We start from the raw sequence: 27,517 nt of genomic DNA, 5'->3' as shown, positions 1-27,517 counted from the left end.
TGAACGTGAAAATCGACAAATTCATAGGGAGGAACAGTCTCAGTTTATGGCAGATCAAGATGCGGGCTTTGTTGAAACAGCAAGGCTTCTGGGCGCCGTTGTCGAAAGATAAAAACGCCGTCGTTACTCCTGAGATGGCGATTCTGGAGGAAAAAGCACACTCGACGATCATGCTGTGTCTCGCGGATGACGTCATCACAGAGGTCTCGGATGAAGAGATTGCTGTTGGTCTGTGATTGAAGCTGGAGAGTTTGTACATGAAAAAATCTCTAACCAACAAGCTGCTTCTGAAACAACGTCTATTCGGTTTACGAATGGCTAAAGGTACACAACTCAGGGAACATTTAGAGCAATTGAATACTTTGTTATTAGAATTGCGTAATATCGATGTGAAGATCGAGGATGAAGATGCTGCCCTGATTCTGTTAGTATCTCTCCCAATGTCGTTTGAGAATTTTGTTCAATCGTTCATTGTTGGGAAAGATACAGTGTCGCTGGAAGATGTCAGATCGGCCCTTCATAGCAGGGAATTACGGCATAAGGCTAACGGCACAAGTACAGACATACAACCTTCCGGTCTGTTCACCAGTAGCGGAAAGGGAAGGTAAAACAGCGGAAAGAAAAAGAAGCCGATGTCGAAGGGTGCAAAGCCAGATGATGTTTGTAATTACTGCAAGGAGAAGGGACATTGGAAATTTGATTGTCCGAAGAAGAAGAAGCAATCGGAAAAATAATAAGTTTCTGCTGCTGTTGCTGAAGAAGACACCAATTCTGAAGAAGACATTGCCCTAGTTGCGGATGAGCACACTCATCATTCAGATATGTGGGTTCTCGATTCTGGGGCATCCTATCACATCTGTCCTAGGAGAGAGTGGTTTACGACTTATGAGCAGGTAGACGGAGGCAGCATCTCGATGGCCAATAGTTCTGTCTGCAAGGTGGTTGGGATAGGCTCGATCAAGATAAGGACACATGATGGTAGCTTCTGCACATTGAATGAGGTCAGGCACGTTCAATTGATGACGAAAAATCTGATATCTCAGTCTTTTGGACAATAAGGGATTCAGCTGGTCGGGAAAAGATGGAGTCTTGCGGGTCTGGAAGGGTTCAAATCTGATTCTGAAAGGTGTCATGCGTGGTACTTTGTATTTTCTACAAGGTTCTACGATTACAGGTTCAGCCCATGTTGCATCGTCAGAAGTTCACCAGGAGGATATGACTAAGTTATGGCACATGAGACTTGGTCATATGGGTGAAAGAGGGATGCAAATTCAGTCAAAGAAGGATCTTCTTGCTGATCATAAGGTTAAGAGCCTAGAGTTTTGTGGACATTGTGTCTTTGGAAAACTACATCGCAACAAGTTTCCAAAGGCCATTCACAAAACAAAAGGCACACTTGATTATATCCATTCTGATTGCTGGGGTCCATGCCGTGTTGAGTCTTTGGGAGGCTGCAGATTTTTTTGTGTCCATTATTGATGACTACTCAAGGATGACTTGGGTGTAGATGATGAAGCATAAAAGTGAAGCTTTCCAGAAGTTCAAGGAGTGGAAAATTTTGATGGAAAATCAAACAGGGAAGAAGATCAAGAGGTTGCGAACTGATAATGGGCTGGAATTCTGCTGGTCTGAATTTGATCAATTCTGTAAAGATGAAGGGATTGCTCGACATCGTACAGTCAGAAATACACCACAGCAGAACGGTGTAGCTGAGCAGATGAATCAAACACTTCTGGAGAGAGCAAGGTGCATGCTCTCTAATGCTGGGCTAGATAGAAGATTCTAGGCAGAAGCGGTTAGTACAACTTGCTACTTGATTAACCGCGGACCACATACAGGCATACAGTGCAAGACACCTATGGAGATATGGTCAAGAAAAGCTGCTGATTATTCAAATCTGAAAGCTTTTGGTTGTACGGCTTACTATCACGTCAGTGAAGGTAAGTTAGAACCAAGAGCTAAAAAGGGAGTATTTGTGGGCTACGGAGATGGAGTGAAAGGTTTCAGAATCTGGTCTCCAGCATAAAAGAGGGTTATTATGAGCAGAAACGTTGTCTTTGATGAAAATTCTCTGCTTAGAACCATTGTGAAGCCTACAACTACGTCAGAAACTGGGAGTCTTGATGAACAGGTGGAGTTTCAAGTCATTCAAAACGAGAGCGATTTGAAAGAACCTGAAGAGGAGGATCAAGAGCCACAGACAGAAACTGATATTCCAGAATCTATGCCATCAGATATCCATTGGAGTATAGCTCAAGATCGGCTAAGGAGGGTTGGAGTTCGGCCACCTACGAGGTATGGCTTTGAGGACATGGTGGGTTATGCACTGCAGGTTACTGAAGAGGTAGATACATCTGAGCCGTCTACTTACAAAGAAGCCATTTTAAGTCCTGATTCTGAAAAATGGTTTGCTGCTATGGAGATGAGATGGAGTCCTTACACAAGAATCAGACATGGGATCTGGTCATACAGCCTTCGGGGATAAAAATTATTACTTGCAACAGAAGGAGTAAAGTATAAAGCCAGGGTTGTTTCCAGAGGTTTCAACCAAAGAGAGGGAGTGGACTACAATGAGATCTTCTCACCAGTGGTCAGACATACTTCCATCCGAGTGTTACTAGCGATAGCTACACATCAGAATCTGGAGCTTGAACAACTTGATGTGAAGACATCATTTCTACATGGAGAGTTGGAGGAAGAGATATACATGACTCAGCCAGATGGTTTCCAAGTTCCAGGGAAGGAAAATCACGTCTGCAAGTTGAAGAAGTCCTTATATGGACTTAAGCAGTCTCCAAGGCAGTGGTACAAAAGGTTTGACAGCTATATGGTGAAGTTGGGCTATACTCGGAGCTCATATGATTGTTATGTCTACTACAATAGGCTCAAGGATGATTCATTCATCTATCTGGTGCTTTATGTAGATGATATGCTGATAGCTGCAAAGAAGAAGTATGACATTCAGAAGCTGAAGGGTTTACTTAGTGTTGAGTTTGAGATGAAGGATCTGGGAGCCGCTCGGAAGATTCTAGGGATGGACATCATTAGAGACAGAGAGAGAAGGAAACTTTTCTTGTCACAGAGAAGCTACATTCAGAAGGTCTTGGCGAGGTTTGGCATGTCTTCATCTAAGCCTATTGATACCCCCAGTGCTGCCAATATCCATCTCACTGCCATGTTCGCTCCACAGTCAGAAGAAGAGAAGGAGTATGTGTCACGAGTCCCTTATGCCAGTGCCATAGGAAGTTTGATGTATGCTATGGTCTGTACAAGGCCAGATTTAGCACATGAAGTCAGTGTAGTGAGCAGATTCATGGGACAACCAGGGAAAGAACATTGGCAGACTGTGAAGAGAATTTTCCGGTACCTTAGAGGTACATCTGACGTTGTTCTCATTTATGGAGGTGATACTCAGTGCTTGGTTACTGGCTATTCTGATTCTGACTATGCTGGAGATGTTGACACAAGAAGATCGATGACTGGCTATGTGTTTACCCTTGGAGGATCTGTCGTCAGTTGGAAGGCAACTTTGCAACCTAGAGTGACTTTGTCTACTACGGAAGCGGAGTACATGGCCTTGACAGAGGCTGCAAAAGAAGGGATTTGGCTGAAAGGGCTGGTTAGTGATCTTGGTCTGCATCATGATCAGTCTACGGTGTATTGTGACAGTTTGAGCGCAATTTGTCTAGCCAAGGATCAAGTCCGTCATGAGAGAACCAAGTATATTGACGTGAGGTATCATTTTCTGAGAAGTGAGAAGAGAATCAAGGTGAAGAAAGTAGGAACTGCTGATAATCCTGCTGATATGTTCACAAAGACGCTTCCACAGAGCAAGTTTCAACACTGTTTGGACTTGCTCAACATCAGAAGCTGTTAATTGCCCTGCGGGGCAATTCTGAGGAAGAGGGGGAGGCCTGGCACTATCATAGTGCGTCTGAAGAATCTGTTCGGAGAATTCAAGTCAAGGTGGAGATTTTTTGAATGCCTTGAATCGGTCTCGCTGCCCGGTCAGCGAGTGGGGGGGTCCAGGGGGGCGACGCGCCCCCTGGCCTGGGGGTCCGGGGGGCCGGAGATGCCCCCGGCCCGACGGTATACAATGTTGTTGTATTGGGCCCTTAATTATCTGTCAATTCTGTATTTTGGGCCCAAGCCTGTTAGGGAGTAGCTTAGCACTATATATATAGACGCTATGACAAACCCTATTCTGTAATTCTGTTTTTGCCTCTCCATAATAAAACTGCTCCCCCTCTTCCCTGTGGACGTAGCTAATTTATTGGTGAACCACGTAAATTTGTTGTCTTGTTTTTCGCGTTTATATTTTCTCGTATTATCTCAAATTCCGCACAACAGTGGGAGTACAACATATTAGTCTAACTCCTATGAACAATAAGTCATTTCGTCATATACGATTTATTTGCTTATTTGCGTAAACAATCAAAGAACAATTTATCCGATTTTTTAACGAAAAAATCTATAAAGAATCAATAAATGTAATGATTTTTTTTCACATTTTGTACTTACATCACTCCATTAATTATATATCACTATAAATACTTAGTTATCAACAAAATATAGTAATTAATTATTTTTATCTAAGTTAATATCTAATTAATGATAGATTAATATGCTTTGAGATAAATACAAGATGCTCTACTAACTAATATTAATTTAGTATATGCGTAATGTAATGTGCTTTCCATCAGGGTTAATAGAATCCCAAATTGTGCTATTTGAATTCAGGGTATGAGAGTACATCCTCTCTCCTTGAATCCAAACATTGGCGGAATTCAATCTATTTTTTTTTGGAACAACAACAACACATTCCTGATTCCGAGATGAAGAAACTCTGGGACTTCCTCACATATATAACTACTTTCTAGAATTGACATTTCTTTGTGATTTTAGATGTGGCGGTGGAAGAGAGAGAAGGATTCTTCCGTTTTATGGTGAAAATCAAACTAGAATGAGTTGGGGATCGACAAGTGAGGGCACATGCAGTAGAGATTCATCCTGGGGTAACGAAGATCGTTGTGAGAAAGGGAAATGGAGACGGTGAGGATGAACAATTGAATGTGGATACATGGAGGTACAAGTTGCCTGCTTTGACTATACCAGAGCTGGCCACAACGGTATTTGCCAACGGAGATCTTAAAATGACGATGCCCAAGGATGACCATGGCCGTGGAGAGTGTGATAATGGATCTAGAGGTGTTTGGAGAGACGCTGAACTTGTTCTTGTACAATAGTTAACTTTTCATATTTTATGTATCGATTAAACAAACTACAGTACATCAGATTATATTCTTTCTTAAACAAAAATGATTACACTTCAATCATGTATACGATATACCTCAACTTTTGCCACATAAACTTCAAACATTGTATAAAGGTACACTTTGTCGAGACTAACCTTGAACGTCATATGTCCAAAGTTTTTTGAAATAGTACATATGCAAAACAACAAGTCCTTGCCAATTATAACATACTTATGTATGTTTACTTAAAACAACAAGGTATATAGCCAAATAATGAACAAACTTGGGCTCTTTGTGTTTGAGCATATGCTGATCATATATTGCTATAAGTAGGAAGAGCGCAGCCCCAAGTTGAATTACTGTTTTTCCCCGACAATATTAATGGAATATTACTTTATTAAAAATTTAATTTGCTGATTATCTGAGCCCTAATTTAATTCTCTCTCCCTCGATCACCGTAACAGTCCTTTTCCATTGCTCAAGTTCCATTAATTTTATTATCAGTTGTTCCAAAACCTTTTAAAATACTCACTAATCCATATAAATATCTCCAACAACATGTCATTGTTCCGTTAATATATTTTTCTTCTTTGTGCCTCAACCAATAGCATCATTGCAGGTAAAAAAAATCTCCTCTTTATTTATCAAGAACTGCTCTATTTTTCCCGTTTACCGTGTTTTTCTTTATCTAGATTAATAATTTGTTTCCTTCACTTTATCACTAGTTGCTCTATTCTTAATGTTGTTATTTGTGTTATCTAGTGTAAATTTATTTTCTTCTTTATCATGAATCGCTCTATTTTAGAAGATAAATCGGATAAATTTCTGTTTAATTTATTTGCATTTGCCAGTAGCTTACTAATCACAGAATACACGAGATGCCTTATACAGTCTTTCGGAACTTGGTTGTCAAGTTATAGAACTAAAATGAATGGTAGTTACATCTATACAATTTTCAGAGGATGAACATAATATAAACCCAATGCATGCCTGCAGATAGACACTATAATTCTTCAAAAGCACATATGCTACAAAAAAGTCCCCACTTATTTCCGCTACTATAAACTTGTTGCATCCAATTTCATGATGTCACAATTTATATCGTCGATCATCCAGCAATCTGGTTATAAACAAAACCAATTAGAAATAGTTATTTCATGGGACACATTATGGCTGAACCTTAGGGGACTAAGAAAAGAACATTCTTACACACATTTGCAGACATAACTCTTCAGAGATCCTAAGCTCAAAGTTGGATTACCAATACCATTATACTCCTATGCTATATTATAATATCTAATTTATATATATATATATATATATATATATATATATATATATATATATATATAGTTAATTAGTTAGTTAGTTGAATTCCCACTATGTGCCAAGCGTTTAGTGTAATCGATCAATCTTTTTGGACATTAATCTGTTCATTGCTTTGTAGATGCTTCCACCTTACAACTGAAAATTACCTAAAAAGTTGTACACTTGAGTAACGAAGAGTTGTAACATAGGTGAAGGATAATAAAGAGTCAAATAGTATGTTAAAGAGCTAGTTAATTCTATATATGTATCTCTTATTTTACCCAAATTTTCCAATGCTTTGGTTTCTTGCAAGCATAAATATAACTCATATTCTCAAATATGATAGTTTTGTTATAAGAAGCCCGAGCAATTTATTTGAGAGTATAGAGATAAGGAGATGGACCTTGTCCAAATGAAACAAAGGGGAAAACGAAAAATCAAGGGAGAACTAATTACGCTAGATTCCAACTTGTCTTTGTAATACAATTGAAGGTAACAGTGAATTGCATATATCCTAGAACAAGCAAGGCTTTATACTCTTTGCGGTTGCAAAAGATCTCCAGTGATGTCTTTGTAAAGAAAAAATATTAAGGAACAATTGAAATTCTACAAAAGGTGAACCCTTATGTCACATATGGCCACCCAAATCTAAAGAGTGTCAAGTATCTTATTTACAAGAAAAGTTACTAGCAACGACATTGTTGAAACAGTATGGCATTATATGCTTAGAGGTCGTTCCGAGAGAGATTGATAGTGTTGGTCCACACTTCAAGAAGTTCACTAGATTCCTTTGCTAACACCAAGCCATAGAAAGCTTTGAAGGGTAAGAAAAGGCGATACAACGATGGGCGCAATTCAGGAAACGTGAGGATCACATCAATGAGTTGATCTCTAAGATGAATTAGCATAGACACCCACACTTACCTCATCAAAATTTTCTTTTGTTATCAGTTTTTCGTATTTCTAGATCCTGTTCTTTACTCAGTCTTGTAGAAGTTCATACCTTACACTATTTGTAATGTCATTTTGGATTATTTTAATCCTTCAAATTTTGGACAATTGTTTTCATGAAGTATATTTATGGATTTTTCAGGTTGCACTGGTACCTTGGAAGATCAATATATCTGTCAGAAGCAAAAGACACCGGATGATTCCAATCTACCTAAAAACTTTGATCACAAAGTTACCCTATTCTATTGGAAGGTAACAACTAGTAAGTGAAATGTGCAAGTTATTCCGAACATCAATAGTCATAAAATTTTTTGGTACATTGCTACTCGTAAATTTATACATTACTAGTATTTGTACATGTGTATTGCATGTGTATCCCATATTAATTGGTACACTCGATTTAAAATAAAATGCATTAAATTAGAATATGTGTGTCATAAGTTTCATGAAATTATAGAAAAAAAAAAGAAAATATCCATGTCTTCTTTTCAAAGATTTTGGATGTCTCATTTTTTGGCGCAGATTACTTAGGATTAGTGTCATCACTAAAACATATATTAAAATATAAGTTGATGAATCTAATAGTAATTCTTATTAGTTTTCTGCCTTTAGCAATACTGCTCAAGTTTAAAGCCTATTTGTTCAGCTGAAATATCTCGATAGGATATTGTTATTATTGTTCTTGTGATTCTTCTTGTTGGGATTGATGTGGAACAAAATTTTCTAATGATAGATGTCTATATGTTGTATCTTTTGTATTTTTTGATCCTGTTCAATACTCAATTTTATGGAAGTTCATACCCTACTCTATTTCTAATGTAATGTATGATTCTTTTAATCCTTCAAATTTTGGACAATTATTTTCATGAAGTCAATTTCTAGTTTTTTTTAGCTAGCATTGGTACCTCGCAAGATCAATATCTCTGCCAGAAGCAAAAGACACTGGATGATTCCAATCTTCCTAAAAACTTTGATCACAAAGTTACCCTATGCTAATTGAAGGTAACAAGTAGTAAGTGAAATGCGCAAGTTATTCCTAACACAATAGTCATAATAAAATTTTGGTACATTGCTACTCATACATCTATACATTACTAGTATTTGGAAAGTGCCTCCCATATTAATTGGTACACTCGACTTAAAATGAAATGCATAAATTAGACTATGTGTGCCATGAGCTGCACGAAATTATAAAGGAAAAAAATTAAGAAAGATTCATGCCTTCTTTTTGCATATTTTAAATGTCTCATTTTTTGGCGCAAATTATTTTGGATTGGTGTCATCATTAAAGCATATATTAAAATAAAAGTTGATGAAGTTATAGTATGTATTATTGGTTCTCTACTTTTAGCAATACTGCTAAAGTTACAGCCTATTTGTTAAGTTAATATATCCAGATAGATATTGTTATTATTGTTCTTGTGATTCTTCTTGTTGGGCTTGATGTGCAACAAAATTTTCTAAAGATAGATGTCTATATGTTGTGTCGTTTGTATTTCTGGATCCATTTCATTACTCAATCTTGTGGCTGGTCATACCCTACTCTATTTCTAATGTCATGTAGGATTCTTTTAATCTTTTAAATTTATGACAATTATTTTCATGAAGTCCATTTCTCGATTTTTCACCTAGCACTTGTACCTTGCAAGATCAATACTTCTGTCAGAAGCAAAAGACACTAGATGATACCAATCTTCCTAAAAACTTTGATCACAAAGTTACTCAATGCTAATAGAAGGTAACAAATTGTAAGTGAAATGCGCAAGTTATTCCTAATACAATAGTCATAAAATAATTTGGTACATTTATACATTACTAGTATTTGGACACCTAAGCTGCATATATATCTCTTATTCATTGGTACACTAGATTTAAAATGAAATGCATAAAATTAGCATATGTTTGCCATGAATTGCGCGAAATTATAGAGAGAAAAATAAAGAAAAGATTCATCCCTTCTTCTCACATATTTTGGATGTCTTTGGCGCATATTATTTAGGATTATTGTCATCATTAAAACATGTTGAAATAACAGTTAATGAAGCTAATAGTACGTGTTATTGGTTCACTACCTTTAGCAATACAACTCAGATTTACAGCCTATTTGTTAAGTTGATACATCCAGATAGATATTGTTATTATTGTTCTTGTGATTCTTGTGGTTGGGATTGATGTGCAACAAAATTTACTAATGACAGATGTCAATATGTAGTGTCTTTCGTATTTCTGGATCTTGTTCAACACTAAATTTTGTGGCAGTTCATAGTCTACTCTAATTCTATTGTCATGTGGGATTTTTTTAATCCTTCAAATTTTGGACAATTATTTTCACGAATTTAATTTCTGGATTTTTCAGCTAACTCTGGTACCTCGCAAGATCAAAATCTCTATTAGAAGACAAAGACATGATGATTCCAATCTGCCTAAAAACTTTGACCACAAAGTTACCCAATGCTAATAGAAGGAAACAAGTAGTGAAATACGCAAGTTATTCCGAACACAATAGTCATAAAAATTTTGGTACATTGCTACTCGTACATTTATAATTACGGATTCGTGCATTGTATCCCTTATTAATTGGTACACTCGATTTAAAATGAAGTGCAAAAAATTAGAATATGTGTGCCATGAGTTGCACGAGATAATAGAAAAAAAGTAAAGAAAATATTCAAGCCTTCTTTTCGTAGATTTTGGATGTCTCATTTTTTGGTACAAATTATTTAGGATTTGCGTTATTATTAAAACATATATTAAAATATAAGTTAATGAAGCTAATAGTACATGTTATTGGTTCTCTGGCTTTAGCAATACTGCTCAGATTTATAGCCTATATGTTAAGTTGATATATCCATCTAGATATTGTTATTATGGCTCTTATGATTCTTATTGGTTGACTTGCTGTGCAACAATATTTTCTAATGATAGATGTATATATATTGTGTCTTTCTTATTTCTTGCTCCTGTTCAGTACTCAATCTTCTGGCAGTTCATACCCTACTCTATTTCTAATGTCATTTAGGATTTTTATAATCCTTCAAATATTTGACAATAGTTTTCATGAAGTCAATTTCTGTTTTTTTTCCAGCTTGCACTGGCACCTCACAAGATCAAAATCTCTGTCAGAAGCAAAAGATACTGATGATTCCAATCTGCCTAAAACTTTGATCACAAAATTACCCTGTGTAAATGGAAGGTAACAAGTAGTAAGTGAAATGTGCAAGTCATTCCGAACACAATAGTCATAAAAATGATTTAGTACATTGTTACTCATACATTTATATATTACTAGTATTTGGGCACGTGTGTTGCACATATATCTCATATTAATTGGTACACTCGATTTAAAATGAAATGCATAAAATTAGAATATGTGTGCCATGAGTTGCACGAAATTATAGAGAAAAAAATAAAGAAAAGATTCATGCCTCCTTTTCACAGATTTTGGATGTCTCATTTTTCGGTGCAGATCATTTAGGATTAGTGTCATCATTAAAACATATGTCAAAATATAAGTTCATTAAGCTAATAGTACGTGTTACTGGTTCTTTGCCTTTAGCAATACTGCTCAGAGTTACAGTCTATATGTTAAGTTGATATATCCAGATAGATATTGTTATTATTGTTCTTGTGATTCTTCTTGATTAGCTTCATGTGTAACAAAATTTACTTACGATAGATGTCTGTATGTTGTGTCTTTCGTATTTCTCGATCCTTTTCAGTACTCAATTTTGCGGTAGTTCATACCCTACTCTATTTCTAATGTCATGTAGGATTCATTTAATCCTTCAAACTTTGGACAATTGTTTTCACGAAGTCAATTTCTGGATTTTTCAGCTAACTCTGGTACCTCGCAAGATCAAAATTTCTGTCAGAATGAAAAGACAAAGGATGACTCCAATCTACCTAAAAACTTTGATCACAAAGTTATCCTATGCTAATGGAAGGTAACAAGTAGTAAGTGAAATGCGCAAGTTATTCCGAACACAATAGTCATAAAAAATAAGTCGGTACATTGCTAATCGTACATTTATACATTACTAGTATTTTAACACGTGCATTGCACGTGTATCCCACATTAATTGGTTCACTCAATTTAAAATGAAATGCATAAAATTAGAATTTGTGTGTCATGAGTATCACAAAATTATTGAGAAAAAAAATAAAGAATAGATTGCTTAGGTATGTATAAAAAATCGAAGCATTAATTTGATGTTATCATCCTCAAATGTATAAAAATAAAATGCGAAGATACAAAAACTGCAAAAGAAGACTATTGTTTTTCTCCCATGCATTCATAGGGGAAAAAAAGGATGAGTAATCATGTGATTAACAAATGTTAAATAAGAGTGGCTAATAAAAACTTGCAAACATAAATATAGGAAACAACTCCTAAAAACCATATAACTCACACTCACACACAAACACTATCTTGTTCTAGCAACATGTCATAGATAAAATATAAAATTCATAAGATGTTGTAGGAAAAGAAACCAACAAATATTATGAAGGAAAAACAACCATGTGATAAATGTTATATTTGTTTCATTTTCATATACATGTCTACTTATATAATAAAAATAGACCAATATAAATGTATTACAAATTACAATAACTTTTTTTCAAGTATAAATAAATTGCAACCAATTAGTAAATTTATGAGACACATGAATGGATGGATCAAAAGAAATAGCACATAGGATTTGAAGTGTTCCATCTTACAATAATTCATAACAAAGACACAACCTATAGACATCTATCATTAGAAGATTTTGTTGCACATCAAGCCCAAGAAGAAGAATCACAAGAACAATAATATCAATATCTATCTGAATATATTAATATAATAAATAGGCTGCAAATATGAGCAGTATTGCGAAATGCAGAGAAGCAATAACACGTATTATTAGCTTCATTAACTTATATTTTAACATATCTAAATAATTTGTTCCAAAAAATGAGACATTCAAAATCTGAGAAAAGAAGGCATGAATCTTTTCTTTATTTTTTCTCTCTATTTTCGTGCAACTCATGGCACACATATTTTAATTTTATGCATTTTATTTTAAATCGAGGGTAGCAATTAATATGAGATACACATGCAACACACATGTCAAAATACTAGTAATGTATACATATACGAGTAGCAATGTATAAATTTTTTTAATGCCTTTGTGTTCAGAATAACTTGCGCATTTCACTTACTACTTGTTACCTTCCATTAGCATAGGGTAACTTTGTGATAAACGTTTTAAGCTTATTAGAATCATCCAGTGTCTTTTGCTTCTCACAGATATTTTGATCTTGCGATGTACCAGTGCTAGCTGAAAAATCCATGAATTGACTTCATGAAAACTATTGTGTAAAATTTAAGAATTAAATGAATCCTACATGACATTAGAAATAGAGTAGGGTATGAACTGCCACAAGATTGAGTATTGAACAGGATCCAGAAATACGAAAGACACAACATATAGACATCTATCATTAGAAAATTCTGATTCACATCAAGCCACACAAGGAGAATCAAGAGAACAATAATAACAATATCTATCTTGATATATCAGCTTAACAAATAGGCTGTAAATCTGAGCAATATTGCTAAAGGCAAAGAACCAGTAACACGTACAATTATCTTCATTAATTTATATTTTACATACGTTTTAATGATGACACTAATAAAAAATAATCTGCGCCAAAAAATGAGCCATCCAAAATATGTGAAAAGAAGGCTTGAATCTTTTCTTTATTTTTTTTCTCTATAATCTCGTGCAACACATGGCACACATATTCTAATTTTTTGCACTTCATTTTAAATTGAGTGTACCAAGTAATAAGAAATACACGTGCAATGCACGTGTCCATAATGTATGAATGTACGGTAGCAATGTAACAAATCATTTTAATGACTATTGTGTTTCTGAAAACTTGCGCATTTCACTTACTACTTGTTACTTTCCATTAGTATAGGGTAACTTTGTGATCAAAGTTTTTAGGAAGATTTAAATCATCCTGTGCCTTTTGCTTCTGACAGATATTTTTATCTTGCGAGGTGCCAATGCTAGCTGAAAAATCTAGAATTGACTTCATGAAAAAAATTATCCAAAATTTGAAGGATTAAAAGAATCCTACATTACATTACAAATAGAGTAGGGTATGAATTGCCACAAGATTGAGGACTGAAGAGGATCAAGAAATACAAAAGACACAACATATAGACATATATCATTAGAAGATTTTGTTGCATATCAAGACCAACAAGAAGAATCACAAGAACAATAATACCAATATCTATCTGGATATATCCACTTAACAAATAGGATGCAAATCTGAGCAGTATTGCTAAATGCAGAGAATAATGACAATAATCCTAAATAATTTGCGCCAAAAAATAAGACATCCAAAATCTGAGAAAAGAAGGCATGAATCTTTTCTTTATTTTTTCTCTCTATAATTTCGTGCAACTCATGGAAAACATATTCTGATTTATTCATTTCATTTTAAATCGAGTGTATCAATTAATATGGGATGGACATGCAACAAACATTTCCAAATGAGTGTAAAGTATAAATGTACGAGTTATAATGTATCAAATCATTTTTTGTGACTATTGTGTTCGAAAAAGCTTGCGCATTTCACTTACTACTTGTTACCTTCCATTAGCTTAGGGTAACTTTTTGATCAAAGTTTTTAGGCAGATTGGAATCATCCAGTGTCTTTTGCTTTTGATAGAGATATTGATCTTGCGAGGTACCAGTGCTACCTGAAAAATTCAAAAATTGACTTCAAGGAAACAATTGCCAAAATTTGATGGAATATAAGAATTCTACATGACATTAGAGATAGAGTAGGGTATGAACTGCCAAAAGATTGAGTACTGAACAGGATCTAGAAATACGAAAGACATAATATATAGAAATCTGTCATCAGAAAATTTTGTTGCACATCAATTTCAACAAGAAGAATCACAAGAACAATAATAACAATATCTATTTGGATATGTCAACTTAACAAATACGTTCTGAATCTTAGCAATATTCTTCAAGGAAGAGAATCAATAACACATACTATTAGCTTCATCAACAAATATTTTAACATATGCTTTAATGACAACACTAATCCTAAGTAATCTTCACCAAGAAATGAGACACCCAAAATCTGTGAAAAAAAGGCATGAATCTTTTCATTATTTTTTCTCTCTAAAATTTCGTGCAACTCATGCAACACATATTCTAATATTATGCATTTCATTTTAAATTGAGTGTACAAATTAATATGGGATACACATGCATCTCACGTGTCCAAATACTAGTAATGCATAAATATACGAGTAGCAATGTACCAAAATTTCTATGACTATTGTGTTTGGAATAACTTGAGCATTTTAGTTACGACTTCTTACCTTCTATAAGCATTGGATAACCTTGTGATCAAAGTTTTTAGGCAGATTGGAATAATCCAGTGCCTTTTGCTTCTGACATAGATTTTGATCTTGTGAGGAACCATTGCTTGATGAAAAATCGAGAAATTGACTTCAAGAAAACAATTGTCCAAAATTTGAAAGGATTAAAAGAATCCTACATGACATTAGAAATAGAGTAGGGTATGAACTGCCACAAGATTTAGTACTGAACAGGATCCAAAAATACAAAAGATACAACATATAGACATCTATCATTAGAAAATTTTGTTCCACATCAAGCCCAACAAGAAGACTCACAAGAACAATAATAACAATATCTATATGGATATTTCAGCTGAACAAATAGGCTTTAAACTTGATCAGTATTGCTAAATGCAGAGAACTAATAATACGTACAATTAGCTTCATCAACTTTTATTTTAATATATGTTTTAATGATGACACTAATCCTAAATAATCTGCGCCAAATAATGATACATTCTAAATATGTGAAAAGAAGAGATGAATTTTTTCATTATTTTTTTCTCTATAATTTCGTGCAACTCATGGCACACATATACTTATTTTATGCATTTCATTTTAAATCTAGTGTACCAATTAATATGGGATACAAATGCAACGCACCTTTTCAAATACTAGTAATGTATAGATGTACGAGTAGCAATGTACCAATTTTTTTAAAACTATTTTGTTAGGAATAACTTGTGCATTTCACTTACTACTTGTTATCTTCCATTAGCATAGGGTAACTTTGTGATCATAGTTTTTAGGCAGATTGAAATCATCCAATGTCTTTTGTTTCTGACAGAGATATTGATCTTGCGAGGTACCAATACTAGAATGTAGAAATTGACTTCATGAAAATAGTTGTCCAAAATTTGAAGGATTAAAAGATTCATACATGATATTACAAATAGTGTAGGGTTTGAACTGCCACAAGATTGAGTACGGAACAGGATCCAAAAATATGAAAGTCCCAACATATAGACATATATCATTAGAAAATTTTGTTGCACATCAAGCCCAACAAGAAGAATCACAAGAACAATAATAACAATATCTATTTGGATATATCAGCTTAACAAGTAGGCTCTGAATCTGAGCAGTATTATTAAAGGCAGAGAACCAATAACACATACTATTAGCTTCATCAACCTATACATTAACATATGTTTTAACGATGACACTAATCCTAAATAATCTAAGGCAAGAAATGAGACATCCGAAATCTGTGAAAAAAAGCATGAATGTTTTCTTTATTTTTTCTCACAATAATTTCGTGCAACTCATGGAACACTTTCTAATTTTATGCATTTCATTTTGAATTGAGTGTAGCAATTAATATGGGATACACATGCAACACCCGTGTCCAAATACTACTAATGTATAAATGTACGGGTAGCAATGTACAAAAATTTTATATGACTATTGTGTTCGGAATAACTTGCACATTTCACTTACTACTTGTTACCTTTCATTAGCACGGGGTAACTTTGTGATAAAAGTTTCTAGGAAGACTGGAATCATCCCGTATCTTTTGCTTACGATAGAGATTTAGATCTTGCGAGGTACCAGTGCTAGCTGAAAAATCTAGAATTGACTTCATGAATAGAATTATCCAAAATTTGAAGGATTAAAAGAATCCTACGTGACATTAGAAATAGAGTAGGGTATGAACTGCCACAAGATTGAGTTTTGAACAGGATCCACAAATAAGAAATACATAATATATAGACATCCTTAGAAAATTTTGTTGCACATAAATTTCAACAAGAAGAATCATAAGAACAATAATAACAATATCTATCTGGATATATCAGCTTAACAAATAGGCTGTAAATCAGAGCAGTATTGCTAAATACAGAGAACCAATAACATGTACAATTAGCTTCATTATTTTATAATTTAATATATGTCTTAATGATGACACTAATCCTAAATGATATGTGCCAAAAAATAAGAAATCCAAAATCTGTGAAAAGAAGACATGAATCTTTTCTTTATTTTTTCTCTATAATTTAGTGCAACTCATGTCACAAATATTATTATTTTATGCATTTAATTTTAAATTGAGTGTGACAATGAATATAGGATACACGTGCAACAAACGTGTCCAAATGCTATTAAAGTATAAATGTACGAGTAATAATGTACCAAATTATTTTTTATGACTATTGTGTTCGGAATAACTTGCGCATTTCACTTACTACTTGTTACCTCCCATTAGCATAGGGTAACTTTGAGATCAACGTTTTTAGGCAGTTCTGAATCATCCAATGTCTTTTGCGTCTGACAGAGATTTTTATTTTTCGAGGTACCTGAGTTAGTTGAAAAATCCAGAAATTGACTTCATGAAAACAATTGTCCAAAATTTGAAGGATTATACCAATCCTACTTGACATTAGAGATAGAGTAGGGTATGAAATGCCAAAAGATTTAGTACTGAAAATGATCAGAAATACGAGAGACAAAACATATCAACATCTATTATTAGAGATTTTTTTTGCACATCAAGACGAACAAGAAGAATAACAAGAACAATAATAACAATATCTATCTGGATATATCAACTTAACAAATAGGCTGTAAATCTGAGCAATATTGCTAAAGGAAGAGAACCAATAATACGTATTATTAGTTTCATCAACTAATATTTTAACATATGTTTTAATGATGACACTAATTCTGAATAATCTGTGCCAAAAAATGAGACATCCAAAATCTGTGAAATGAAGGCATGAATATTTTCTTTATTTTTTGTCTCAATAATTTCATGTAACTCATGGCACACATATTCTAATTTTATGAATTTCATTTTAAATCGAATGTAGCAATTAATATGGGATGCATATGCAACACATGTGTCCAAATACTTGTAATGTATAAATGTACGAGTAGCAATGTACCAAAATTTTTATGACTATTGTGTTAGGAAAAACTTGCACATTTCAATTACTACTTGTTACCTTCTATTAGCATTGGGTAATTTTGTTGTCAAAGTTTTTAGGCAGATTGGAATCATCCAGTGTCTTTTGCTTCTGATAGAGATTTTGATCTTGCGAGGTATCAGTGCTAGCTGAAAAATCCAGAATTGACTTCATGAAAAGAATTATCCAAAATTTAAAGGATTAAAAGAATCATACATGACATTAAAAATAGAGTAGGGTATGAAATGCCTCAAGATTGAGTATTGAACAGGATCGAGAAATATGAAAGACACAATATATGGACATCTATCGTTAGAAAATTTTGTTGCATATCAAGCCCAACAAGAAGAGTCACAAGAACAATAATAACAATATCTATTTGGATATATTAACTTATCAAATACGCTGTAAATCTGAGCAGTATTGCTAAAGGCAGAGAACCAGTAACACATACTATTAGATTCATTAACTTATATATTAACATATGTTTAAATGATGAAAATAATCCTAAATAATATGCGTCAAAAAGAGAGACATCCAAAATCTTTGAAAAGAAGGCATGAATCTTTTCTTTATTTTTTCTCTCTATAATTTCGTGCAACTCATGGCAGACATATTCTAATTTTATGCATTTCAATTTAAATCGAGTGTACCAATTAATATAGGATACACATGCACCTCACGTTTCCATATACTAGTAATGTATAAGTGTACGAGTGGCAATGCACCAAATTATTTTATGATTATTGTATTAGGCATAACTTGCGAATTTCACTTACTATTTTTTACCTTCTATTAGCATAGGGTAACTTTGGTGATCAAAGTTTTTAGGCAGATTAGAATCATCCAGTGCCTTTTGCTTCTAACAGAGATGTTGATCTTGCGAGATACCAGTGCTAGCTGAAAAATCAAGAAATTGACTTCATGTAAAACACTTGTCCACAATTTGAAGGATTAAAAGAATCCTACATGACATTAGAAATAGAGTAGGGTATGAACTGCCACAAGATTAAATACTGAACAGGATCCAAAAATCTGAAAGACACAACATATAGACATCTATCATTAGAAAATTTTGTTGCACATCAAGCCCAAAAAGAAGAATCAAAAGAACAATAACAACAATATCTATCTTGATTTATCAGCTTAACAAATAGGCTGTAAACTTGAGCAGTATTACTAAAAGCAGAGAACCAATAATACGTACTATTAGCTTCATCAGCTTTTTTTTATATATGTTTTAATGATGACAATAATCCTAAATAATTTGCGCCAAAAAATGAGACATCCAAAATATGTGCAAAGAAGGCATGAATCTTTTCTTTATTTTTTTCTATAATTTCGTGCAATTCATGGCACACATATTCTAATTTTATGCATTTCATTTTAAATCGAGTGTATTAATTAATATGGGATTTCATGCAACACACCTTTCCAAATACTAGTAATGTATGGATGTATGAGTAGCAATATACCAAAATTTTTTATGACTATTGTGTTAGGAATAACTTGAACATTTCACTTACTACTTGTTACCTTCCATTTGCGTAGTGTAACAATATGATCAAAGTTTTAAGGCTGATTGGAATCATCCAGTGTCTTTTGATTCTGATAGAGATATTGATCTTGCAAGGTACCTGTGCTAGCTAAAAAACTAGAAATTGAATTCATGAAAATAATTTCCAAAATTTTAATGATTAAAAGAAGCCTACATGACATTACAAATAGAGTAGGGTATAACCTTCCACAAGATTGAGTACTGAACAGGATCCAGAAATATGAAAGTCATAACATATGGACATCTATCATTAGAAAATTTTGTTGCACATCAAGCCCAACAAGAAGAATTACAAGAACAATAATAACAATATCTATTTGGATATATCAGCTTAACAAATAGGCTCTTAATCTGAGCATTATTGCTAAAAGCAGAGAACCAATAACATGTACTATTAGCTTCATCAACTTATATTTTAACGTATGTTTTAATAATGACACTAACCTAAGTAATCTGCGCCAAGCAACGAGACATCGAAAATATGTGAAAAGAAGGCATAAATCTTTTCTCTATTTTTTTTCTATAATTTCATGCAACTTATGACACACCTATTCTAATTTTAATGTGTACCTATTAATATGGGATACACATGCAATGCACGTGTAAAAATACTAGTAATATATAAATTTACGAGTAGCAATGTACCAAATTTTTATGACTATTGTGTTCGGAATAACTTGCACGTTCACTTACTACTTGTTACCTTCAATTAGCATCCGGTAACTTTGTGATCAAAATTTTTAGGCAGATTGGAATCATTCGATGTCTTTTGCTTTTGACAGAGATATTGATCTTGCGAGGTACCAGAGCTAGCTGAAAAATCAAGAAATTGACTTCATGAAAACTATTGTCCAAAATTTGAAGGATTAAATGAATCCTATATGACATTAGAAATACAGTAGGGTATGAACTGCCACAAGATACTGAACAGGATCCAAAAATACGATATACACAACATATAGACATCTATCATTAGAAAATTTTAGTTCACATAAATCCCAACAAGAAGAATCATAAGAACAATAATAACAATATTTATCTGTATATATCAGCTTAACAAATTGGCTGTAAATCTGATCAATATTGCTAAAGGCAGAGAACCAGTAACACGTACTATTAACTTCATTAATTTATATTTTAACATATGTTTCAATGATGACACTAATCCTAAATAATTTGCGCCAAAAAAGTAGACATAAAAAATATGTGAAAAGAAGGCTTGAATCTTTTCTTTATTTTTTTCTTTATAATTTTGTGCAACTCATGTCACACATATTCTAATTTTATGCATTTTATTTCAAATTGAGTGTACCAATTAATATAGGATACACGTGCAACAAATGTGTCCAAATGCTAGTAAAGTATAATGTACGTGTAAAAATGTACCAAATAATTTTTTATGACTATTGTGTTTGGAATAACTTGCATTTCACTTGCTACTTGTCACCATTCATTAGCGAAAAGTAGACATAAAAAATATGTGAAAAGAAGGCTTGAATCTTTTCTTTATTTTTTTCTTTATAATTTTGTGCAACTCATGTCACACATATTCTAATTTTATGCATTTTATTTCAAATTGAGTGTACCAATTAATATAGGATACACGTGCAACAAATGTGTCCAAATGCTAGTAAAGTATAATGTACGTGTAAAAATGTACCAAATAATTTTTTATGACTATTGTGTTTGGAATAACTTGCATTTCACTTGCTACTTGTCACCATTCATTAGCGAAGGGTAACTTTGTGATCAAGTTTTTAGGCAGATTTGAATCATCCAGTGTCTTTTGCTTCTAACATAGATTTTGATTTTGTGAGGTACCAGTGCTAGTTGAAAAATCCAGAAATTGACTTCATAAAAACAATTGTCCAAACTTTGAAGGATTATAAGAATCATGCTTAACAATAGAGATAGAGTAGGGTATGAAATGCCAGAAGATTTAGTGCTGAATAGGATCAAGAAATACTAGAGACACAACATATAAACATCTACCATTAGAGAGTTTTGTTGCACATGAAGCCCAACAAGAAGAATCACAAGAACAATAATAACAATATCTATTTGGATATATCAACTTAACAAATATGCGGTAAATCTGAGCAGTATTGCTAAAGGCAGAGAACCAATAATACGTACTATTAGCTTCATCAACTAATATTTTAACATATGTTTTAATGATGACACTAATTCTAAATAATCTGCGCCAAAATATGAGACTTCCAAAATATGTGAAATGAAGGCATGAATATCTTCTTTATTTTCTCTCTCTATAATTTCATGCAAATCATGGTACACATATTCTAATTTTATGCATTTCATTTTAAATCGAGTGAAGCAATTAATATGGGATGCACATGCAACACACGTATCCAAATACTAGTAATGTATAAATGTACGAGTAGCAATGTACCATAAATTTATGACTATTGTGTTCGGAATAACTTGCGCATTTCACTTATTACTTGTTACCTTCTATTAGCATTAGGTAACTTTGTGATTAGAGTTTTTAGGCAGATTGGAATCATCCCGTGTCTTTTGCTTCTGACAGAGATTTTGATCTTGCGAGGTACCAGTGCTAGCTGAAAAATCCAGAATTGAATTCATGAAAACAATTATCCAAAATTTGAAGGATTAAAAGAATCCTACATGACATTAAAAATAGAGTAGGGTATGATGAACTACCACAAGATTGAGTACTGAACAGAATCCAGAAATACGAAAGACACAACAAATAGACATCTACCATTAGAAAATTTTGTTGCACATCAAATCCAACAAGAAGAATCACAAGAACAATAATAACAATATCTATTTGGATATATCAATTTAACAAATAGGTTGTAAATTTGAGCAGTGTTGCTTAAGGCAGAGAACCAATAACATGTACTATTAGCTTCATTAACTTATATTTTAACATATTTTTTAATGATGAAAATAATCTTAAAATAATATGCGCCAAAAAATGAGACATCCAAAGTCTGTGAAAAGAAGGGATGAACTTTTCTATATTTTTTCCCTCTATAATTTCGTGCAACTCATGGCACACATATTCTAATTTTATGCATTTCATTTTAAATTGAGTATCGCAATTAATATGCGATACACATGCAACTCACGTGGCCAAATACTAGTAATGTATAAATGTACGAGTAGCAATGTACCAAATTTTTTTATGACTATTGTATTAGGAATAACTTGCGCATTTCACTTACTACTTGTTACCTTCTATTAGCATAGGGTAACTTTGTGATCAAAGTTTTTAGGCAGATTGGAATCATCCAGTGTCTTTTGCTTCTGACAGAGATATTGATATTGTGAGGTGCCAGTGCTAGCTGAAAAATCGAGAAATTGACTTTATGAAAACAATTGTCCAAAATTTGAAGGATTAATAGAATCCTACATGACATTAGAAATAGAGTAGGGTATGAACGGCCACAAGATTAACTACTAAACAGGATCCAAAAATACGAAAGACACAACATATACACATCTATCATTAGAAAATTTTGTTGCAGATCAAGCCCAACAATACGGACTACTAGCTTCATCAACTTATATTTTAACATATGTTTTAATGATGACACTAATTCTAAATGATCTTTGCCAAAAAATGAGACATCCATAGTCTGTGAAAAGAAGACATGAATCAAGGAAGAATGACTTGTCTAAGATAGATTTGAATGAAGAAACAAAGAGGACACGCTAACCACAAGAAGGAATAGGACACTTGGACAAATTTGAATACCTTGATTGAAAATCCCTTGTGTTACCTTAATATCAAACCACTTGAATTCATAGAAGTAGATTTTGCAACTTCTCTTCTTCTCAGATCAATCTCACTAACATTCTTGATCAAAGATTATTGAAGATCAATCAATTGATATCAATTCCATTCTGTCCAAGCAACGGTAAAGAAGTAGCCAAGCAATATTATGAAGATCATCATCACAGAATTATTATGCATTAGTTACTGTAATTATTAGTTACGATAACTAGTATTGTTTTAGACTCCCCTATTGCTTAGGAGTTCACGTAGTAGTTTAATTTTTGATGTAGGTTGTTCCTTCTGTTGTATGTTAAAGTTAAATAAGATTATCTTTTGACTACTTTCCTCTATATGATTTTATATGGTATCCGAGCCATCATGACCTCTCACGTCTTAATTTTTTTCCCCACCTATGGCTGGCAAAACAGTCCCTTTTATTGTCACTTCTGGTGATGTAACTGCTTCCAACAGCAGTGCTTCTGTCGCTTCCTCTATCATTCAATTATAATTTAATCTCGCATCTCGATTACATATCAAACTACAAGGTAACCTCAATTTACCAACTGGGAAAGCCCAACTTGTGGTGCTACTTAATGGACATCAACTTATGGCCTATGGAACATCTTGACGGATCAAAAGCGGTGCCACCAATGAATGTTACCCACAATAACATTCTGCTATCTAATATCTGGTATCAAGTTTCATTCTCTTAGGACAAACTAATTCAATAATCCATGATTATATCTGTTGATCCTACCATTACGCCAACTATCGCCACACCTCCATGTTCTCAGAAAGCCTGGGAACTTCTTCACATGGCCTACACAAATTAGAGCCACACTCACATTTTTAGCTTGCAAGACCGATTGCAAAATCTTAAGAATCCTTCTAAAATCCATTACGGAATACTTACAAGAGGTTCACTCACTCTTTCTCTTTGATACACTCAAAGTTGTTGGATAACCAGTAAAAATTGATGAACTTATTGTTAAGATTTTAAGCGGACTGGCCTCGATTATCGTGAAATCTTGCTTCCATAAGATCAAGTGATTCTTCCTTGAGTTTTTAAGAGTTGTTTCATAAGATCACAAATTATGAGCTTTTTTCTCAAGCTCCAGGATCTTGAGAAGTCATCTTCCATAATCACAGCTGCTGTTGCATAAAAGATGAACATGCCACCCCAGTCTAATAGGAACAATGCTGTCTCACAGAAGATGAACATGCCACCCGGTCTAATAGGAACAATTGTCGCTTCAACAATCAACAATCGAAGCCACCTGTAACTCAACGGTCCAACAACAACAGTAAGCGAAACTAGAGGTCAAATTCGAGATCATCAGTCCATTGCCAATTGTGCCAAAAATTAGGTCACACTGCAGATGTATGCCGTTCTGAAGTGCACAAACATTTTGAAGCTAAGGCCAACTTTGCCTCGGGTCTTGGGTTTTAGAGTCTCGTGCGACTCATCATGTCACCATTGAACCACACAATCTTGAGGAGTACACATGCAATGAGGGCATATCCAAGGGTGAATGTAAAACCATTCTTATTACTCATACTGGTTCATCTCTTATACAAGCATCTTATTTTGATTTTAGGCTTTCTAACACTCTTTGTACTCCATCAATAAGAAAAAGAACTTGATTTCTGTTGCCAAGTTTTGTCAAGACAATCTAACATATGTTAGAGTACTTTCCTTTTACTTTTGTTGTGAAGGACCTCCATTCCTAGAAGCCGCTTGTACAAGGTCGGAATAAGAATAGACTCTATGAGTGGATGCATCAACCAACCAAACCACCATCCATCAATTTTGCTTCCACAAAAGTTCCCTTTCAGCTATGACATTGTCGCTTGGGTCATCCTCATTCAACGATTTTAAACTTTGTTTTGAATAAGTATTCCTTACCTGCTGCTACTAAGGATAAATATGAATTTTGTAATGCTTGTCCTTCTAACAAAACAGATCGCTTTCTATTCCAACACTTAAGTTTATCAAGTAATAGTCCTCTTCAGATTCTGTGTAACGATTTATGGGGGCCATCACCTTCCACCAAAACTATGGTCTTTTCCTTGTCATCAAGTTTTTTATCTCATTAATCGACTACCCACACCCATCATAAATAACGAGTTACTCTACCAAATATTATTTGGTAAATCTTAAAATTTTTGGTTGTCTTTGTTATCCATGACTTAAGGCGTATGCCAAAAAAATTGGAGCCTAAGTATACCCCCTGTGTGTATCTAGGTGTTTCTCCAAGCCATCATGCACACCTCTTCTTTGACCCAGTCAAGTCCAAAATATTCATTAGTCGTGATGTTTATTTTTTTTGAAAATATTTTTCCTTTTAAAACTATGTTTTTAGATGTAAGGAACAAATTTTCTGAACTAATTTGGGAAAAAATCGACTCCAAAGAGGAAACTCCATTGTCAGTTTGCAATCCAACTCCGTCGCCTCATATACTACAACTTGTACTACTCTCCTTAGAATCCAATTTACCTAACCATCAATAAATGATACTGGCTTCTTCAATTCCAACTAGATACCATTAGTTGCTACTAAACCAGGTAATTCTCCACTTTGTTCTCCTTCTAACTTGCATCACACCACTTCACACGCACACACACACAACCTGTTCCTTTGATAACATATCAGTAACGTAAATCCAACACCAAAACTATACACTAAACCCTGACAACGCAATCTCCGGCCATCAATTCACCATTGTCGACTTTTTCACTTCCACGCATAGAAAGTCTCTCGACCCTATTATTCTCCTAACCCCTCCTCAGAACAACCACCCATTCCAACTTCAGATCCTAGACCAAACCAAATAACAACTAGATCTCGAAATAATATTATCAAGCCTAAAGGACAATTCAGTTTTTTCTCACCCATTTCACTCCTATGCCAACAACTTTTAAACAAGCTACCATCCATGGCACGTCTAGACAAGATATGAAAGTAGAATATGATGCTTTTATGAAGAGTCAGACTTGGGAATTGTACCCAAAGACTTAAGGAAGAATGTTGTGGACTGCAAATAGTTTTATCGCGTTAAAAGAAAAGCAAATGCCTCTATAAATCTATACAAAGCTAACCTTGTTGCAAAGGGATTCATGCAACACCCTGACATAGATTTTAATCAAACGTTCAGTCCTGTTATCAATCCCACAACAGTCACCTTGTCTTATTCACAGCAGTGCAGCACAATTGACACATTCATCAACTCGATGTCAACAATGCTTTCCTACATGGCCAGCTGACTATAGATGTTTTTGTATCTCAACCTCAAGGCTTTGTTAATTCCAAGTTCCCTTTTCATGTATGCAGATTAGTAAAGTCCATTCATGATCTTAAACAAGCCCCGCAGGATTGGTATACTGCATAGCACAATCATATATAGAAAATGGGATTTATCATGTCTGATGCGTCTCTGTTTATTTAGAAGAATTTGGCTGTAACTGTTTATGTACTAGTTTATGTTGACGACATTTTGATCAGAGGAAGTCATCCTAACTTGATTAGACATGTTACTGACTCGTCGGGTTCTCAATTTTCTTTGAAGGATCTTGGTTACTTGGACAACGTTTTGGTTGTCGAAGTTAAAAAAGTGCCCGGTGGTCTTATTCTCTCTCAATCCAAATACATTCTTGACATTTTATGTTATGGTACCTGAATTGATATGGTTATAGGGAGTTGTAGTGTGAAATTGTATGTTTTCTTCCTACGACCTATGATACTGGTTCGTTAAGAGAGAACCTGCAATCTCTTAAGTTTGAAGTTCTCGAAGACTTAGTAATTTCTGCATAACATTTCACTGAATTCAAATACATTAAATAAAACAATGAAACAAAGAAAGTAGCTGCCTATTGCACATTACCACCAAATGAGAAAGTGGAGGAATAGCCCCCTTACTGCAATAACTACTACACAGAAACTTAAAATATAAATGCATAAAAGTAGTAGTAATATACTGTGAAGAACTAAATAAATTATAAGCTAAGGTAATCTACTTTCTAATTTTCTTAAATCTCCAATATGTAAACCGCTAGTAGACTAAATGGGTGCTAACATTACTCCCCCCCTTTCAAATCATGCTTGTCCTCAAGCGGGACGTGGGGAAAGCGTTGCTGCATAGAAGAAGCAGTTTCTCGTGACGCCTAAGCTGGACAAGTATGCTGCCAATGTATCAAGACTTCAGGTACATTACGAACAACCTAATGTTAAAGCACAATTATAGGATGGGGTGAGAGAGCTTCTGACAAACTTGAAGGAAGAGTAACAGCTGCTGGAAAGCCTGCTTAATGAAAAAGCTTATACTAGAGACATG

General features: G+C 34.0%; 1 pseudogene; it reads left to right on the top strand.

Annotated features, from left to right (window-relative positions):
- The first annotated feature begins 1,858 nt into the window (after positions 1-1,858).
- On the top strand, positions 1,859-7,468 carry LOC104644296 (large ribosomal subunit protein uL30x-like; annotated as a pseudogene).
- The last annotated feature ends 20,049 nt before the right edge of the window (positions 7,469-27,517 follow it).

The sequence above is a fragment of the Solanum lycopersicum genome, chromosome 10, assembly GCF_036512215.1.
Source record: "Solanum lycopersicum chromosome 10, SLM_r2.1".
Lineage (NCBI taxonomy): Eukaryota > Viridiplantae > Streptophyta > Magnoliopsida > Solanales > Solanaceae > Solanum > Solanum lycopersicum.
The sequence above is the reverse complement of the archived record's forward strand: the minus strand, read 5'-3'. Positions and strand labels throughout refer to the sequence as shown.